The 20,150-nt window shown below is 44.1% G+C and overlaps 1 long non-coding RNA gene across 1 annotated transcript in view; it reads left to right on the top strand.

Moving 5' to 3' along the window:
• LOC310759568 overlaps nt 1–18,077 on the top strand; it is a 45,330-nt gene extending 27,253 nt beyond the window's left edge. Inside the window, exons 2-3 of the long non-coding RNA XR_014546420.1 lie at nt 10,746–10,786; nt 17,969–18,077. This is a non-coding gene — a long non-coding RNA (uncharacterized lncRNA). The remainder of the gene's footprint in view (nt 1–10,745; nt 10,787–17,968) is intronic.
• Nucleotides 18,078–20,150: the final 2,073 nt, after the last annotated feature.

The raw sequence follows: 20,150 nt of genomic DNA, 5'->3' as shown, positions 1-20,150 counted from the left end.
AACTCCTAGGGGCCGTGGTCCCTTTGGCCCCACAAATAAAATAATTGAGGGGGTCAGACCTCCCCAGAGTTGATGGACATTGCCATTCAAATGGTGTATGTGTGCCCATCATGTGATTGATTATGAGGGGTGGTGCATACCTGGTAAAGGTAAAGGGACCCCTGACAATTAGGTCCAGTTGTGACCGACTCTGGGGTTGCGGTGCTCATCTCGCTTTATTGGCCAAGGGAGCTGGCATACAGCTTCTGGGTCATGTGGCAGCATGACTAAGCCGCTTCTGGCGAACCAGAGAAGCACACGGAAATGCCGTTTACGTTCCCACTGGAGCGGTACCTATTTATCTACTTGCACTTTGATGTGCTTTCGAACTGCTAGGTGGGCAGGAGCAGGGACCGAGCAATGGGAGCTCACCCCGTCGCGGGGATTCGAACCGCCAACCTTCTGATGGGCAAGTCCTAGGCTCTGTGGTTTAACCCACAGCGCCACCCGCATCCCTGGTGAGGTCCTCCCAAATATTTTAGTCAGATTGGCACCCCTGCTAGCAGGAGCTTGCAAAGCAGGAGCCTATTGCACCCTGGCAATATTCCTAGGATGTCACCTTACATGCAACAGGCACCAAAGAAAGCACCACTTACTCAATGGAGCAAGGACTAAGAACATGGCTAATAGGGGGGCCAGGAATAAAATATCCCATGGGTCTGGAGGCCACATGTTCAAATAATATTAATATGTGTCTCATGATCTTACAGGTGAGTTCTGGCTCCATTCCAAGCCAGCACCCAGAAATCTGTCCTAAATGGGGCAAAATTTGGTGGCATTCCTAGTTGTTAGTGAGAAAATCCAATTCTTTGTTTTCCTAATATTTCCCTGTTGTGCACAATCCGCCAACCTCCTTGCCTGTCTTGCTGAAAAAGTGGGGTTTTAATTCCACATCACTCCAGATCAGGGAGCATAGAGGGTGAGCAATGGGACCTGGAAATAAAAGGGTTCAGGGCTGCAGCGGTGGTAGACTTTCCTACTCTTCTGTTACCCTAAAGGCAGGTTTCCTGAGTTCCAGCCTGAATCTAGTCTCAGTTGGCCACATCCAAATAAGTCATGCAGAGGGTCAACATAGATAGTTTGGGATTTTGCCCACACTTTCTGCTCCAGAATAGTTTGGGCTGTGTCTGTTTCAGGTTGAAGACATACACGATGGTTGATTACACACAATACTTTTTAAAGCATATTTGAAGCATATTTCCCCTCGAAGCTTAAAGTGCTTTAAAGCTGTAGTGTTGGTGAAAAATATGTTCAACTTTTACTTCTGAAAAGGATATACCTTTCATCAATCTCAAGTTCCACTTGCTAGCATCTTAAGATGTGCATCAGTAAAAAATTACATGGCGATACCAGCTTGGCCCCTGACACTGCTCCTGAGCGCCCTTGTCAAGAGCAGCTACAGCTGTCTGAATTATTTGAAGGTGAAAATGTATCCACCTACTCTTGACTGCACATTGTTTGGAGCAGAATATGTGCATGTCATACAAGGGTGAAAAGAAACCCAGAGGAAAGTATTCTCTTATAGCAGACATCTTAGCAGCATTTCTTATGACAAATGTCTGACAGTTTCTTTCATGTTCACTGCTCTTTGATTTTCTATTTTTATTTATTTATCTTTAGTGCCCTCTGGTTTGGTCTTAGCCTTTTCCCTGTCAGTTGGCTGCTTCCTACCCTCATATAACATGCATCTTAGTTTTACCCTTCAGCTTTGGTGTCAACTGTATGGATGGGCACAAGAGTCTAGTGTGTGAAGACTACAGGACACGGCAAACACCTGAAGATAAAACTACAAAAATGAGTGCTCCTTTCTCTAAATAGGAAGTGAAGCACAGAGTTGACGGCTACCAGCTTTTCAGTTGGCAAGCGTGGCTGCACCTTTAATTGCAACTTGATATGCAGATATGCAGGGTGGTGCTGTGGGTTAAACCACAGAGCCTAGGACTTGCCAGTCAGAAGGTCAGCAGTTCGAATCCCGCAACGGGGTGAGCTCCTGTTGCTCGGTCCCTGCCGCTTCCAATAAAGCGAGATGAGCGCCGCAACCCCAGAGTCGGTCACGACTGGACCTAATGGTCAGGGGTCCCTTTACTTTTACCTAGGCAGATATTAACATTAGATCAAGTTTATACTGTGAAGATCAGGACAGGTCATTCTTATAGCAGCAAGATTTAGACACAGATGCAATATGAGAGATTCCAGGCTTCCAGCCCTACATATGTTTGCATTCTTCCAAATACCACTCACTTAAATGCATAAATATGGATTGGCATCCCTGTTGGCATCTGATTGATTTCAGTCAGTATCCCCTAAGTAGGATCCCCCCCCTAAAAAAATGCTTAGGGGTGCTCTCATTTTCCTACTCATAATGAAATTCTGCCCCTCAATGAGGCCAAACTTAGATTCACAAAATGTTTAGGGGTGTGCGTACCCCCAGAAAAAAGCACCGAGTAGGACTACATCTGGATCCAACCCTAAGTGTTCTTGGAATAGCTCATTTGGAGCTGAGATTCAATGTTTCCAACAATTTCACAGGCCTTGGGCTGATTAAACAAGCTATGGCCTTTTAAACTATGGGGATGGTCTTGTTTTTTTGCCTATTGTGGTGTGCATTTTGTGTTACATTGTAAACCACTTTGTGATTTTCAGCTGAAGGGTGATATAAAAATTTTAACAGCAGCAGCTACAACAATAGCTTTTTAAAGAATGCAAAAACTATAGGTCTACATTGTGTTAGAAAACAGCCAATCGCTGATGATCCCCTTTGCAATTTGTTTGGTCCAAGAGGCAACTGCCATGCCACTGCTGGAAACAGTATGGGGTCTGCCTGTGGTCCTTGAGGTGCTGTGGTCCTGCACTGTTTAAGGCTTTATAGGTCAAAACCAACATTTTGAATTGGCATTGGAAACTGATTGGCAGCCAGTGCAGTCAGGCCACGACTGGCAATATATGCTCAAATTGCCTTGAGCAACCTGCCTACAGAATTCTGCATCAGCTGGAGTTTCCAAACCGACCACAGAGGCAGCCCCATGTATAATGCATTGCATTTCTTTTCATTATGAGTTTAAGGCTGTGATCCTATAACCACTTACTGAGAGTTAAGTTCCAGTGAACTCAGGGAGCTTGGGCGTAGCCAGGACGTTTGTTGGGGGGGGCAGGACTTGGGGGCAGAATTGACGTGGTTGGTCAGTTAGTTAAATATTTCTATTGTTTTACTTCATCGGGGGGGGCAGCTGCCCCCCTGTCCGCCTTGGCTATAACCATGTCAGGGAGACATCCTTTTGAGCAGATATGCATAGGATGGCACTGTAAGACAATGAGTGCCTCAGCTAGCTTAGTTTTTTCAGATGCACTTTTTTATTTAAGGAAAAAATGTGCAGCTGATAAAAGCCTAGTCAGCATGTACAAATGACAGGTAAGAAATCAGAAATTTGAACCAAATGTTGAAAAACCTCACTTTAGCTTTTCTACCTTTATCAAAGCCTGATTCTTCATGTACAAAGCAATTTTACTTGGGAGAAAGTTCCATTGAACACGGTTGGCCTTGCTTCCAAGTAAATTTGCATAGAATTTGGCTGCATACAACCTCTTCCAAGATGGCATTTTATTTTTTCAGTCTGAAAAGCAAAAGGTACTGATCTCAATCTCTGTGCGTGCAAGTGTCATACTATTAATCAAATAGCCCCATAAGCTTAAAGGGGAGGGGAGATTCTTAAAAAGAAGAAGTTAAAACCAGGTCAAGTCAGTCTGGATGTTCAAAATGTCAGCAAATTGCATGCTTGAAAAGCTACAAAAAGATATTAGGTTTTTGAAATCTGAGAGGGAATCCATACAGACAGAAAATTTACAAACACTTTCCCTTTCTAAGCTCACCAAAAAAAGGAATCCTCTGGGTGAAACAGAAGTGCTTTGAGAACAGAAGGATCAAACACCCAAAGAGCAGAAAGTATTCTTTATCAGTGACATTGAAGAACTAAATAAAGTGAAAGGTGGGAGAGCTAATTCATTACGACTGAATAAAAAAGCAATTTAAGGGCCACACGTGTAGACTACGTGTGCTCAGAAAGTGGAAAGCTAGCATGCTGAGCCATTGGAAGGAGCTGCTAGACATCTCTATGGGAGCAACACACCGGCCTCCCATAGAAGATCAGGGCCAAGTGCAGCCTGGTGCACAGACACAAAATACTGTGAAGCATTAAGAGCATGAATTGGTACTCCGAGGTCAAACCATGGCTCTCTCTGCCACTGGGGCTGATGGCCACAGCAGGAAAATGCAAGCAGTTCCAGCTAGGACACTTGTGGAACAGCACAGAATCCACCAGGCTTAGGATACACCATTTTATATAAAGCTCAGAGATCTGTGGTGATAAGTGTGGGCAACAATTCACTGAGGGATACCCCCAGATTCTCCCCTGAAAAGCGAGGTTGTGCGTGACCACCACCAGTGACCATCAGGTCCCTGAAAATTGTACTCAGGTTGTGTTCATATATATGAGTTAAAATATGCATAACAATGGACACTGAACAATGTCCTTGTCCCTGAGAAGGGCAGACTTTGTGCCTTTGTCCACACTGGGGAATATTGAATATCATGTTGGGCATTGCCATGACAAACCAAACATTTATGCCACTTACCTGTCTCTTTAGGGTGACTGTTGCCTGGCCAGGGCAAGGATCGTGACAAATCTTAATCTCCTGACCTATTTCACATGTTCTTCCCAACACCTTTTTTAACCTTCTTACTTAAGAATATCCAGATGAAGCCTATCACTTTGAACACAGTTACAATTTCAGGTTTGAATTTCAGTGAGTGCTTTGTGGCAATATCAGAGAAGGGTTGTTGCCAGTTGTCTGTTATTCTGTTGCTAATCCCAGCCTGGCCAGGTGTATGGCCTGCAGGTAAGGCGTGGGAAGCTGCTGAATACCAGATCTCTTTGTTGCACATTATCTTGTTAGTTAAGCTGTCATAAAAGTTTTCAGTGTGTGTGTGTGTGTGTGTGTGTGTGTGTGTGTGTTCGTGTGTGCTCAAATGAAAGGCAGAGTTTAATCGAGTTACACTTTTGCTTACTTTTCCACATAAGTCTTTTGCAAAAGAACCCTAGAGAAGGCCAGGTAACGTTGAGCAAACGTTTTGTATGCAATTTATGTTAGTTAAATTTGTAGAGCAAATGAAGGCCTTAAGCTACCTGTAACCCATCTGAAAAGCAGTCATTAAAACAGGTGGAATGACGGTTGGGTCTATTGTAGCCACTCTTAGACTCATTTTACCTTGGTTTGAGCTCTCCAACGTAGGATCACCAATCATTGTTTGTTTTAAAGACAGATGGAAATGCCTCCTTTGAATGACTAATACACACGACAAGATCACAGCCAGATATCTATGTGAACAGCTGCACAGCCTTCCAAGAGGTCCTGGGTTGCGGCCAGGTCCCAGTCTCATATATTTCAAGCAGGATTAGTTTATCCTTGTAGGCACTGGATTGACTCACTGCAGATATTATGCGGTATCATTATGAAAACAAACTAAATCTATGAACCCATTTTTGGGATTGTATCATTGAAATGAATGGATCTTACATCTGAAGGCTTCACCCGGAACAAAAAAGCTGGCTAGGACCCCTGTAGCTATGGCTCTGCCTGGCGGTTACTAGGCAACCGTTTCTCTACCCTCACTCACAGGGTTCTTGTGGAGAAAATGGAGGGAGGGTGGCATAGGAAGCTGTCCTATACACAGTTAGGCCATTGGTCCATCTTTGTTGTTGTTTAGTTGTTTAGTCGTGTCCGACTCTTCGTGACCCCATGGACCAGAGCATGCCAGGCACTTTTGTCTTCCACTGCCTCCCGCAGTTTGGTCAAACTCATGTTTGTTGCTTCGAGAACACTGTCCCACCATCTCGTCCTCTGTCGTCCCCTTCTCCTTGTGCCCTCAATCTTTCCCAACATCAGTGTCGTTTCCAGGGAGTCTTCTCTTCTCATGAGGTGGCCAAAGTATTGGAGCCTCAGCTTCACGATCTGTCCTTCCAGTGAGCACTCAGGGCTGATTTCCTTCAGAATGGAGAGGTTTGATCTTCTTGCAGTCCATGGGACTCTCAAGAGTCTCCTTCAGCACCATAATTCAAAAATTGGTCCATCTAGCTCAGCATTATTAATACTGACAGTGGTTCTCCAGTATTTCAGGTTGACTTTCCCAACCCTACTTAGTCACACAAGGGACCTTTTGCATGCGATGCATGGCCTCTACCACTAACTACAACCTTTCCCATATATGCCATGCCATTTTGAGATCCTTGAAGAAAAAGTGGTAAAGGACCCCTGGTTAAATCCAGTCAAAGGCGACTGTGGGGTGCATCGCTCATCTCGCTTTCAGGCTGAGGGAGCCGGCTGTTATCTGCAGACAGATTTTCCAGCTCATGTGGCCAACATGACTAAACTACTTTTGGCACTATGAGACACCGTGATGAGTGCCAGAGTGCAGAGAAATGCTGTTTACCTTCCCATTGCAGTGATACCTATTTATCTACTTGCACTGGTGTGCTTTCTAACTGCTAGGTTGGCAGAAGCTGGGACAGAGCAATGGGAACTCACCCTGTCAAGCGGATTTGAACCGCTGACTTTCTGATTGGCAAGCCCAAGAGACTCAGTGGCTTAGACCACAGTGCCACCTGTGTCTTTATTCACACCTAAGTGATAACCTAGGTGACACCTAAGTAGCCAGCGCCCAGCTTCTTAGAGGGCTGAGTATTTTTGCATTATGCCACCCGAGGGGGGAAGCCTTGATCTATTGCAGCACTGCACAATTCAGTAAATGAAGCAGCTAACTTTTCTGAGTTCGCCAGAGCACTGTGTTATTTTAGGAGATATTTCATGTAGGGCTAGTTTTTGCAGAACACTAGGACAAGAAAGCCAGTGTATGGGAACCAGGCTGTTTTCATAAGCAGACTTATACCAGCCGAGGAATTTCTACTCTGTCACAAATGTTCTGCAAAATGCAGCATTCTCCTGCTTTCGTATCAGGAGATTGCCATATATTTTACATAAAGTAACAATATGATAAGAGGTGCCTCATTGCTCATGAATAGCATCTCTGAGGAACCTGCTAGCACAAGAGCAGCGCTACTGGTGTGGAACTGTTTGCAATTTCTCTAGCTTGAATGGGTAGCGGCTATGCAATCTGCTGTATGAGTCACGAGAGCTTTGATTGAGGGATGAGCACACCTGGGAACTTGGGAACATCTGGTAGAAGGGCTCACTTTTTAAAAAAGCCATCCGATGACTTGGGAGCAGCATCTGTGTAGAGTGCAACACATGGCTAGTTCGGAGTAGGAAAGTAGGCAGAATTTGATCAGACCTAGGAATTTGATCAGATCTAGGTGAAGGTGGGCTGTAAAAGCAGGAATACAGAACTAAGTTATAAAAGGAAGAACAATGGGCTGGATGAGTAGCATTGAAAGGTATGGTATCTGAGGTGATTTCCAACCCAGGGTCAACCTGGCAGCAGGGAAGTCCCACGACTTACATCAAATAGGGAGACCCTTGCGGGGCTTGCCACAGCCTGGGCATATAGGCAGAAGCCACGCCTCCCGGACCCCTTTAACAGGTGGGGTAGGCAGAGACTACAACCTCCCCTCCACCCAAGACTAAGATTTACCCAATGCCTAAACCACCAAAGTTGTGACGATGCTATGAGTTAGGCAAAACTACCAGGCTGGAGCCCATTGGCTTGGTGGACAAATTTGTACCTGGCACTGAATCTGGTGACCAACATGGTCATAGCAAGGTCCCATTATACAAGACTAAGCCACTTCTGGTAAACCAGAGCAGCGCACGGAAACACCGTTTATCTTCCCGCCGGAGCGGTACCTATTTATCTACTTGCACTTTGACGTGCTTTCAAACTGCTAGGTTGGCAGGAGCAGGGACCGAGCAATGGGAGCTCACCCCGTCGCAGGGATTCAAACCGCCGACCTTCTGATCGGCAAGTCCTAGGCTCTGTGGTTTAACCCACAGCGCCACCCGCGTCCCACTTCCTAAACTGACATCCTAATCAGCAGGTCCAGACCCAAACTTTGTGCTTAGAACTGGACATGTGGGTGCAGAAGTATTTCCGTCTTTATAGTCTCAAGGCTTTCATTGTTATTTACATCCCATTTGATCAGCTGTTTGAAGAGAAGTATATCCATGCGCGTGCGCACAAAACCCACACTCGTCCTTCCTGCATGCCACTGGGAAGAATTCATGCCTGACCTCAGATTTGATAGTCAGTACATATGAGCAAGAATCGCTACGGCTAGAGATCTAAACTGACAGTGAAAAGACTGACAAATACATTTAAAACGCACCGCTCTTCTGAAATGTGTCTGTGGGAAAATGGCACTTTCTTAACTCAGCAGACGAGCTGCCTGCATACGTTTGATCATATCTGCTTATTTTAGTGAAAAGACCGTCCAAAAAAAGTTGGATTTCATTACTGTCAACCCTGCTACACCAGCTTCCTTTTTTTGGCACACACAACCACTTATTTGTTTGTCAGTAAAGCAAAATGACTGCACCTTGTCCCTATTGTACTAGGTGCTGTGCTGAACAAAGGAGTGACACAGTGCTTAATCTGAGTCTTTGCAGTCAGCATTAGATATTAAAGACAGGGTGAAACGAAAGGGCAAGAACTGAGAATGGTGAATGGCAGAGGATCTGATATAAGTGCCAGCGAAGCTCTGGCAGCATCTTTTTTTTTTTTTAAAGGAGTGGGCTTTGCTGTGGGATTTGGAAGGAGAGAGTAAAGGAACTTGATCCACAGAGATGAGTAAGTTGCTGGTATTAAGTCACAAGTACAGATTTGAGGTTTTTTCAAAGTGTCTGTGGAGACAGAGGTGGTGGCTTGGTAAATATAATGGAAATTTGACTCTTGGAAAAGGAGAGTTGTACATAGTTGTGTCTACATTGGAGTATTGCACACTTTTCAGTGGCCATATGAAGGTGTGAAGGTGGCTCTATTGATAAGTATTGTGTCTGAAGTGAAGAGAAGAACAAAGTGGCACATGGACACATGATTAAAAATCCCCAAGTCTGAGCAAAGACCTGGCAGTCCTTACTGCAGCAGAACCGTGCAGGTTTTGATGGTTGTGGGAGTTGCTCAGTTCCTCAGCAAAATCTCCCCGAAGGTCAACCTACTGGAGATGTTTTATGCACAGTGTGTCTTCCTAAACACAATGCTCAGACCCATTATGTTGAGAATGGAGAAAGTGTTCACTGGCATATGAAGTTGGAACATCACATTTGAATGTGTTCCGTAATAAAAGAGGGCACCTGGTTAAATAGTGGAAGCCCAATTTAAGTGGCAAATCCTAAATTGAATATATAGCAATTACTGACCGTTAATACCAGCCCTACTAATAAAACTGTAATTAGATCTCATGTGGAGCTATAAAATGAATGTGTTAAAGATTGAACCAACAGCTTACTGGATGTCTGATGGACAACTTGTGCTGATTGCTCAGTTGAAGAGGCGATATAATTTCACTCTGTACTATGCTTCTTGGCCTTGGGTGGCACAAGTATCAGTGCCAACAAATAATTCAACAGAATACAAAAGTGGAGAGAAAAGGTGTTGAAGCTGGCCAGTGTAGGAGCTGGTACAGATGAGCAGATTTCTGCAGTTCCATTCTGCAATTGTTCTACGACTGTGATACGCTTTTGGTTCCATTATACAGTGGTACCTTGGGTTACATATGCTTCAGGTTACATACACTTCAGGTTACAGACTCCACCAACCCAGAAATAGTACCTCGGGTTAAGAACTTTGCTTCAGGATGAGAACAGAAATTGTGCTCCGGCGGCGCGGCGGCAGCAGGAGGCCCCATTAGCTAAAATGGTGCTTCAGGTTACGAAGAGTTTCAGGTTAAGAATGGACCTCCGGAACGAATTAAGTACTTAACCCGAGGTACCACTGTACTTCAATTCCAGTAGCACTTCAAGATTTCAGAATGTGATCAAATAGATTTTAAACATACGATGAAAATTGAGGGGATTGGTACGTAGATAAAAAGAAATGTCTAAAAATCCTGCAAGCCCCCCACCTTTAAGTGCAGTTTCACTATTATGCTAAATGCTTTTAATTTTATTCTATTAAAATTCTATTATGCTAAATGCTTTTAATTTTATTCTATTAAAATTCTATTATGCTAAATGCTTTTAAACAAAAATGAGGTGATTTTTGTAAGAGAATTCATTTTTAAATTTACTTTTGGTGCGTTTTACTCTAGAGACACAAAAATGAGTAAGAATCCTACTCACCCACCTCTATGTGAGATGAATACCAAGGATGCAAATTGGAATGACTTACTTGTAAACCTTAGAATGAAAAAATGAGAAAACTCTGCTCCTTGGTCACAAACAACCCCAAAATGGTTAAAACTGAAAATACTGGCTCAGGTTTAAAGGAGGCAGATTCTGAAAGCTTTAAAATGAATATGCTGAGTTTGTTCTAGAGTTCATTTTGTCCGTTCCCCTCTCATTGATATGAAACTGCACATCTGCCAGAATATACAGTGTATTTTATTGGTGGGAAAAGGATTCAGAGGTTGTAGTAAAAAAATTATCCACAATTCTATGTCTCGTTATCAGAGGAAGGTGTAGTAGATGTAGCCAAATTTTCAAATAAAAACTTACTCTGAGTTGGTATGTAGTTCATGTTTTCAAATCCTTTTCTTTCTCAGGAGGCACCACATATCGAGTAACTGTTCTGTTCTTTGCTCAGGTATGGCTGGTACAATATTATATATAAAATATATTTTCACTTATGTAAATGAATGTCGCTCTGGACTTCAAAGGAGGAATGCAGCCTAAGCAAGGAAGCCATTTAAATTACTCTTGCTTCTGACATTCTCATGATATTTCCTTCTTGAAACATTTTAATTCTCTCACACCGAGCCAAATTAAATCTCAGGATATTTTTACTCTTTTGCTCAAAACCATCTTCTGCAGTGGCGTAGCGTGGGTTGTCAGCACCCGGGGCAAGGCAAGTAATTTGCGCCCCCTAACCCGTGGATTTGCGCCCCCTAACCCGTGGATTTGCGCCCCCTAACCCTAACCCCCAGATGTTGTGCCCGGTGCGGCCGGCCCCCCCTGCACCCCCCACGCTATGCCACTGATCTTCTGCAATCTCACCAAACTCTGTGATATCAACTTGCATACCAAGGCCAGGTAAGCATATTGATTTATGCCCAGTGCCTTAGCAGAAAATGCTTATGCTCCCATAAACTGGAGAATCTGATTTTTGCTCTCCCCACACCCCCTGAAATCCCCAGTACCATGTTTCATTCTGTTCTGGAGGATCCCACAATGGGGTGCGGGGGGGGGGGGTGCGGGGGACATGCTGCCAGTAGGAGAAACCTGTGAAAATTAAGTGCCCTGGCCACTACATGAATGTAATACCATCATTTGATACAGCCCACTGTGCATAAATGCAGCAGGTGCACAACTTCAAGATTTCCAGTCCCAGAATGCAGCATAACTTCAGGTGAAAAGCAGAAGCACAAAAATGACGATTTATGCAGTTTTAAACCTACAAACCTTTGAGGCAGGTGACTCACAAGCTAAAACACATGCAACTTTCTGGACTGCATTTTCTATTAAGAAATCTCTGAACTATAGCAGCACCACATGCAGAACCATCTGGGTTCCAATGGTGTCACTGGATTTTCGGCAAGTAAGCACATAAGTAAATATATCTAAAACATATATCCTGCAGCATAGCCAATAAGGCACTTGTAACAGCTTAATTTTTTTTAAAAAAAGTTAAAACCATAGAATAAAAATTACTTACAACCTACCTAAAACAAAACTCAGAATCATAAATCGGACTCCCATAAATGCTCTTTCTTCCAGTGATACAGCCATGCTTCACCTTCAGCTGCAGTTTCTACAACTTGCCATAGCTGTTACTCAAATAATATGCCCTATTACAGCATGTATACACTTGCTAGCCTGCATTTTAGATTTGCTTTAACATTCTTAAGAAACTAGGTGTTATTTTAACCTTTTTTAAAAAAAACCCTAAATGAGGCGTTGGGCACCGTGTAGCAGCAGGGTTGATCGATGAACAGTGGAGAATCAAAAGGCTGCTCTCATAAGCCCTCCAGTGTTGGAGAGGCTAAGAGAAACCTGTTGAGATTCCTTTTCCCAATCCCTCTTCTAGCTCCACCTGGCAATAAAAATGTCCATGAATCAAAATGTAATACACATTTCTTTGATTGAGATCCCTGTAGAAGTGCTGCAGAACAGTTTCACTCTCTGCTCTCTCTTTCTCATGTGCGTAGAAAGAATGAAATATGAAATAAAGCACCATGATAATTCTCAAACAATCACAACTAAAATTTTGTGTCTTGATTGCTAAAACATTTTGCTGTGATTCCGTTGTGTTTCTGGTGAAGTAAACTGTTGAGCAAGCACCTTTTAAAAAAGAAAATAAAAGCACTATTTGCACTAAAAACAATTGCAAACAAAGGTATTCTGAGCCTCCTGAATGCTCAGAAAGCATGTTTAATGTCTCCCTCATGATATACTGAAGTGTAACAAAGGCTTCACCCCTTGCAGAGAGAGATCTGTTTGGCCAACAGTGAACTTCCCCAGCACAGCAGAGACACTTTGGGGAACAAAGGGCAAGGGCCATCTCTCAGTGGTTGAGCATCCACTTTGTATGCAGGAGGTCTCAGATTCTATCTTGGCCATCTCCAGGTGTGTGCCCTGTCCGAAACCCCAGAAAGCTGATTCCAGACAGTGTATGCCACAAGTTGCCAACATGGCACCTGTGGGCACACACCTGCCATAGAAACCTTACCTTGTGCCTTCAGGGTCCCTTCCCACTGTGGTCATCAGCAGTGGCGTAGCGTGGGTTGTCAGCACCCGGGGCAAGGCAAGTAATTTGCGCCCCCTAACCCGTGGATTTGCGCCCCCTAACCCGTGGATTTGCGCCCCCTAACCCTAACCCCCAGATGTTGCGCCCGGTGCGGCCGGCCCCCCTGCACCCCCCACGCTACGCCACTGGTCATCAGGCTTCGAGTAGGCTGTGTATTGCGTTGCATCTGCAGTAGTGTTGCTAAGTCCCTTCTGCTTGCACAATGGAACTTTCTCCCTTTCGTGACCCTGGTGTCAGATTCCCTCTTCAGGAAAGGAGGGTGGTGAGGACAGCAGAAGGAGAGGGACATGCAGGGTTGGACCCAGGAGTGCGCTGAGGTGAGCCAATGAAGCCAATGCCTGCCCCCACCCGCCCCGGCCTGAGGATGTGGCTCTGCCATCTCCTAACATGGATATCACAGCAGGAGGTTACTGGAGAAGGTTGGGAGCCACTAAGAGGTGCCACGAACAACTAGGCTGCACCTGCTGCTGTTGCTACTACAGAAGAGCTCAGTTCCAGCTTGCTCCTTGTTGGAGCAATGTCAGAGCTCTGTGTTCTCCAGAGCACAGTCTGAACCCTGCCAAGCCCTGCCTACCCTCTGCTGGGACCTTGTTCCCCCTTGTCTTGTCTTATATGACAGGGGGCCTCGCTGCACTGCACCCCTTCTTCTCCCCTCTAAATCATTTGGGGCAAGTTAGGAGAGGCTGTAGTGGGCAGGGGAGGAGAGGAGGGAAAGCCCCATTGTGTGAGCAGCAAATCTTTGTGCCGATGGAATGAGGGCATTGGAAACACAGTCCCTGCTCTTCCTTTGCTGCTGCTCTCAGAGTATCCCCTTTGTTGCCTTTTAACAGGGATAAGTCACGCTGTGCATTCTGCAGTGGCTGACTTTGGCCTTTCCAATTTTAGAGGTGCCCTGTGCGACACCAAAATTTGGTGCCCCTGACTCACACCCTCCATTGGGCATCACTGTCATGATGCCCCCCACAGCACCCTCTCAGCCAGAGCCGTCTTTCCCATACGGCCTAGTGGTGCGTTGTGCCAGGGCGCTGGTCTGTCAGGGGTGCCCCAGTGAGTGGCTTTGCTGGCAGCGCAGCCTCCCCTTTCCCTGCACGCCCGCCAGCTGCGCCCTGTCAGCCATATGTGCATCTTCCTTCCCAAGCCTCCGTGGGACGAGAGCAATCCCTGCAGAGGCTTAGGATGGAAGCTGTGTCACACCAACTATACAGCGGCATGGGGGAGAGTTGCGCACACACCCCCATGGCTGGCAGTGCGCAGCTTCTCCCCCCATCTGTGGTAATTTGGGGGCACTGAGTGGATATTTGCACCCCGGTGCTGCATCTGCTAAAGATGGCCCTGCTCTCAGCTCAGCACCCAGTGCAGGCAAACTGGTCTCACTCCTTTAAATCCACCTCAGCATTCTGAAGCCACGTGAAAGAAACACACAGTTTCGCCACAAAATGAAGGATACTGATTGTCCCAGGGCCAGAGACGCGTGAGCCCAGCTGGCATGTTCATTTGTACTGGAGACCACGTAGTGCGACTGCCTCATGCCGTCTTTCAATGTGCGAGGGGTTCGAGCAAATCCCCCTAGCGTATTGCTCTGTTGCAGCTCCAAAATGGTTGCATTTATTTTCACAGCATTTTGATTTGATTTTATATGGCATTTGGTAGGATTAGCTAGATGTGATTTTTTAATGTTGATATTATATTATGGCAATGTTTCTTATATTTTATTACACACACGCACACACGCACAAACTAGGGGGTGTATGTGGGAGCCAAATAACAAGGGAAATTGGGAAGATTCAGAGGTCTTTCATCGCTCCAAGTCAAAGTGTGTTAATAACCCCTTGAGTGGGATCAGCCCCCTCGCCGCTTTGTTGTTTCTAAACTTAAATTTTCGTATATGTTTCTCTGATTTCATAAGCTTTACAATAAGACTGTCCAAAAAGTTGCTCATGGAGCATAGAAGAGCTCTGGATAGCTTTTTGTTAAAGCACAACAGCTGAAGATATTTTTAAGTTATGGGGAAATGGATATAGCTATTTTTTAGATACCCCATTATACTGAATGAGGAAAATGGAGCTTCATTTTATACAGAGCGGCTTGGAATCCAAAGCACAGATCAAAGGACAGAGAACACAGAGCGACTCAGAAACAGATTGGAATTTTTTTAAAAAACGCACAGCTACAGATGCAAGGTCCATGTACCTCCCCAGTGTGCATGCACACAGACATTTGTACCTAAATGAACAATTGGCCAGGGCTCTAGTATAGTTGAAGTCCTTACACTGATGACTGAAATGAGAGAGGTTGTGCTGGTGAAATGCAACAGAGGCATTCTGAATAAGTTGATAGCTCATGTATATCACTGCTGAGAAAGATGCACGAGCAGCCAAGACATAGCAAGTGTGTGAGTAAGCAAACCGACATCTTCATTGTGTAGGAAGCTGTGCAGTGTTCTCTGGCATGAAGTGACTGAGCCGATATGAATTATCATCAGAGATAGATATATTATATAATGGTGACTGCAGTCATCTGTCAAGGTTCCTTACCAACATCCATGGAGTAAATGTCACAGGTGAATAGCAGCTTGCTCTGCCTATATTAATCTGACAATGAAAGCATGGCTCTGTATTTTGGCAGCACATCAAGTTCATTGAAAACAAGGTAGGTTTAATTCCTCCTTGGTTTGGGCATGCTTCCCAAGCATCAATGGATCTCAAACTTTTGTCTCTGGGTCACACTTTCAGAATAAAAATTTGCTCGCGCCACACCAAATCTCTTATGGATGAGAAATACACTGGAAAACAAAAGGGAACAACTCCTAGCAGTGCTTGATTTGTAACACAGAACACGACTACTTTATAATATGATCTTGCATAGGAGCCAGCTCCTAGGGGCTCAAATAAAATATTTGAGGGGGCCGGGTCCCCACAAAGATGATGGGCGTTCTCATTTACTGGTAAATGGTGTGTGTGCATTGTGTCATGTGGTTCATTATGCAGGGCAGGGCTTACCTGGGTCCCCACAATATTTGACCAAGTTGGCACCCCTGTGATCATGGGACATCGAGAAAGCATAAAACAATGTAACTACATAAGAATCATTCCCAAAATGTAATTATTAACGAGCCTTTCATAACGTGTACAAACTCAATGAATGGTGTGAGCCTCCTTTTGCCAGATAATCTCATTTATATTAGGTCTAATTTGAGACAAACAATAATAATCTCATCTCCTCATCAGCCCAAAGAAGCCTTTCTCTTTTCTGATCTTTCATATTTGTCATACTTGAAAATCACAGTTGACAACAATATGCCATGGAGAACTGTAGAAGAATAGCCAATGCTATTCTCCAGCACTCTGTTCGAATGGCGACTCCGGACCACAACTAAGATTGTCCTCAGTATCAGTTGATGCTCTTACTCTCATTTTGAAAAGATATCTATCCATATTCTGCAAATAAATAAATATTTTGGTACTATACTATAGTATTCTATACTATATTGCACTGAAATGTTTAAGTGTTTCATTGATTGTCCTTGAATGTTCCCACCACACTTGCCATCCTCTCCTGCCACACACTGTGTCTCCCCACACCCTTTGAGAACCACTGCTATACATCCTAATGGCTGCTTGTCATTAAAACTCAACTCTAGCTGATGTACACTGTGAGAAAGGTCCTAGTTTTCGCAGAATTCCAGCCAGGGCCAGCTCTAGGATGAGGCAGTGAGGCAGCTGCCTCAGGCAAGCGATGTCGAGAGGCGGGGAGGGGACAGAGCTGTGAGTGCCATGTGGCCCGGCCTGCCCTCAAGCACAGTGGAAGAGACTTTCCTTTCACCGGTATTGGAGTAAGATTCAACTGCAAATCCAATTTGGTGCCTTTGGGGAGGGCACCATATTGCCCTTCAACTCAGCATACTTGTCCTGATTTCAGCAAACTTACAGGGTTTCCTTTGTACGTGGGCTGCTGGTCTTTAGTATGAGGGTGACTGGGGAATGACCCTTGTGCGCATAAAGCAGGGATGGGGAAGCTGTGGTTCTCCAGATACTGCTGGACTACAACTCCCATCATCCATGACCATCCGCCATGCTGGCAGGATCTTCTCAAAGCTGTAGTCTAGCAATATCTGGAGGGCCAGAGGGATCACCATTGCTGGCCTAGAGTGTTATCTGACTCACAAAACAGGCAGTTCCTGGGTCCTCAGAGTTCCATGCCACTACACATTGAAACCATTTGCTCTGTAGATGTCCCCTTGTCCTCACACATCTCTGAGGAACTGGCTTGTGTCTGTGGAGAAAGATGGATAGACTACATGGATAAATTATAGATATTTGCATCAGCCGCAGCCATTGCAATGTATTTACAAAACATAAAAGCAACTGAAACACATACAATTGTCAAATTAAATTAAAAATTATACGAATTAAAACACAGAAAGCACCACAACTGTTTATTTTAATGGCATCTGCAATGAAACACACACATATATAGGGCACATTCTTTTCTACAATCCCATTACCTTTTAGAGAAAAGTGTCCTTATTAAATTGTTCAAAAAAGGGAAAAAAATCAGAACTGAACTCTGGAACAAAGTATCTGAAACAGTAAAATGTCCTTAAAGGCCAATTAGAAATTGCAATACTGGGAGTTTTACTACATGTAACTCCACTGTAATTATCAATCAATGGATTCAGTTGAAAAAAACCCTCAAATTCACAGCTGGGGAAAAAGATACTAATTATTTCCTGTTAATTAAGACTGTGCTGGGACTCGGGCTTACCATCCTTCAAGTAAAGGATTGACACATCAATGCTAATATAATGCTCAAGGTCCTTTTCAAAGGCTTTATTTCTAATGTTAATAAATTGGTGTCACATTATTTTAAGTGTCTTAAGCAATCATGCCATTATCTGTCATTTAAACACGGCATGTCTGTATAAACACAGAGGGTGATATAATAACATCGCCAGGGACAAAAATTGGGATGATTCAATTTGCTTCCGAAAACATGAAATTTGAATCATTTGTCTTTTGACAGGTTTGTTGGAAGACCACATCAAAGGTAAAGACTGTTCATAAAGTATTAGTTTGTTCACTTGACTTCAATATAATTTTTTTCAGTGATGTCTACTGAACAATGTAGAGCTCTGAGTTGATGTTTTATTCAACAATAACATCTTTTTAGTGCCTTGTACGAGTTGTACTTTTATTTATGTCAAGGCCATTTTATATGGCCAACAGCGGCTTAATCTCACAAATGGGTAATTGGCAACAGGTTCTTTTGATGGATTGGGGTAAATCTGGATTAAACAGGCTGTCTCTTAATGCCAACACCATCATGTGGACGCTGCCCAAAACTGCATGAGCAGCAGAAGAGAAGACTCCCTGGAGAAGACCCTGATGTTGGGAAAGATGGAGGGCACAAGGAGAAGGGGATGTCAGAGGACGAGATGGTTGGATAGTGTTCTCGAAGCTACCAGAATGAGTTTGACCAAACTGCGGGAGGCAGTGGAAGACAGGAGTGCCTGGCGTGCTCTGGTCCATGGAGTCACGAAGAGCTGGACACAACTAAATGACTAAACAACAACAACAAGCTGAAATCCCACAGAAGGCATTCTTCAAGAAGTACTTCAAAGTTGGCCAGCAGAAAATGTGGCGTGGCCATTCAGCTGTGGGAGAAAGGAAGGAATTGTTCCTGGTCAATGAAACCTAGTAAGCAGTGCAAAATTTAGGAAAAACAGTGCAATACAAAATGTTTTGCCTTATTGCTATATACAATCAAGTCTTAGAAGCCAACAAGACTAAAATGTTTACAATAGATTTTCGTGATAAAATATCCTTATATAGAGACTTGAGAATGATAAATTGATTCACCGATACATGCACATTGAATAAATGTGCATGGGCACATGTTGAAAATAGTCACCCATTTGTTCACATGCTCAGTGTCCATGGGGAGTGAGTCCTTAACGTGTGATGGTCTGCTATGCCATGTGGCTGGACATGCGCAGCATAACAACACCAGAACAAAGGGTAAATTGTGTCCCGACTGGTAGTGCTTGGACAGCATAGGAAAGGGATCTAGAGTGTTCTGACATAAGCTGCTTCCCGTGTTTCATGACACTGTAAATGGTCCCTTATTTTAAGAGAATGTCCATCTGGAAACCCTAAAGGGAAAAGAGGTTATCGCTCTGAAAGAGGCAGCAGGGCCTTTAGGCATCATTAGAGTGCGTGAAACTACAGTCTACCTGGGCCACATCTTTTACGAGAAGGAGCTGTCATTTCACTGCCCACTGAAAACCTATTTATCTGCCATGGAGAATGAAAATGAGTTCTTTTTCGTGTGCAAATGCCGGTGGCAGATTTGCCTGGCCTAACTTTCACAATTTAACAAACTTTTGTCATTTCCCCCCCAGCCAATTTAGCATATTCTAATCTGTTCCTCCCTCCTCACACACAAGACACACACAAACACCAACTCCCACCACCGTTCCTGTTTACTATCTCTTTCCAAATAAACATAATATTTTTTAGCAATGACAGGTGATTACCAGTCTCTCACTCAGCCCTGGTAATTCATTTGTGCCTTCCAGCAGTCATGAGTCATGGGTCTTTTACACTTGTCAAGGAAACCTAATCCTTACCCTTCATGGGCCAGATATCCTAAAGATGGCTGAACATGTAATTGCCTTGAAGTGTAAAATATTTCCCACATTATTTATTATGCTATTGCCAGCTAGTACCTCTATAGTTAAGGTTGTGTCAGCATTTTCATTATAAACCTATATTTCCAGCTGTAAAAAACCTGCTTGAAGGTAGAGCTGGTGCTTGATCAAAATTAGGGACTGCTTACTGGGAGGGATAAGGGGTGCCGTGAGGCCAGGCCAGTTTAGAAATGTGGAAGCTTTCTGTGTTGTGGTGGTTTCTTTACACTTTTTTATTCTTTGGGATGCTCCTCCAGGTGTGTTCAAAAAAGGCACGGGATTCCATGCTGTGATCCAAGCACAAAGAGTTGCAGTGCTGGCACATGAAACATCACAGCACAGCTTTCCCCAGCATTGTTCTTATCTGAATTTCTGTTCATTGCACTGAAGCAGTAGTTCACCTAAGATGAGGTATAGGAAAATTACCTGCCTTGGATGCAGCCTAAACGACAGTGTGACAAAGGTCCTGGCTCTAAATAATGTGAACTATTGAATGTTTTATTTTCAGTACAGAGT

Source organism: Podarcis filfolensis (genome assembly GCF_964270895.1).
Source record: "Podarcis filfolensis genome assembly, chromosome: 3".
Lineage (NCBI taxonomy): Eukaryota > Metazoa > Chordata > Lepidosauria > Squamata > Lacertidae > Podarcis > Podarcis filfolensis.
This window is presented reverse-complemented; position numbering and strand designations above follow the sequence as displayed.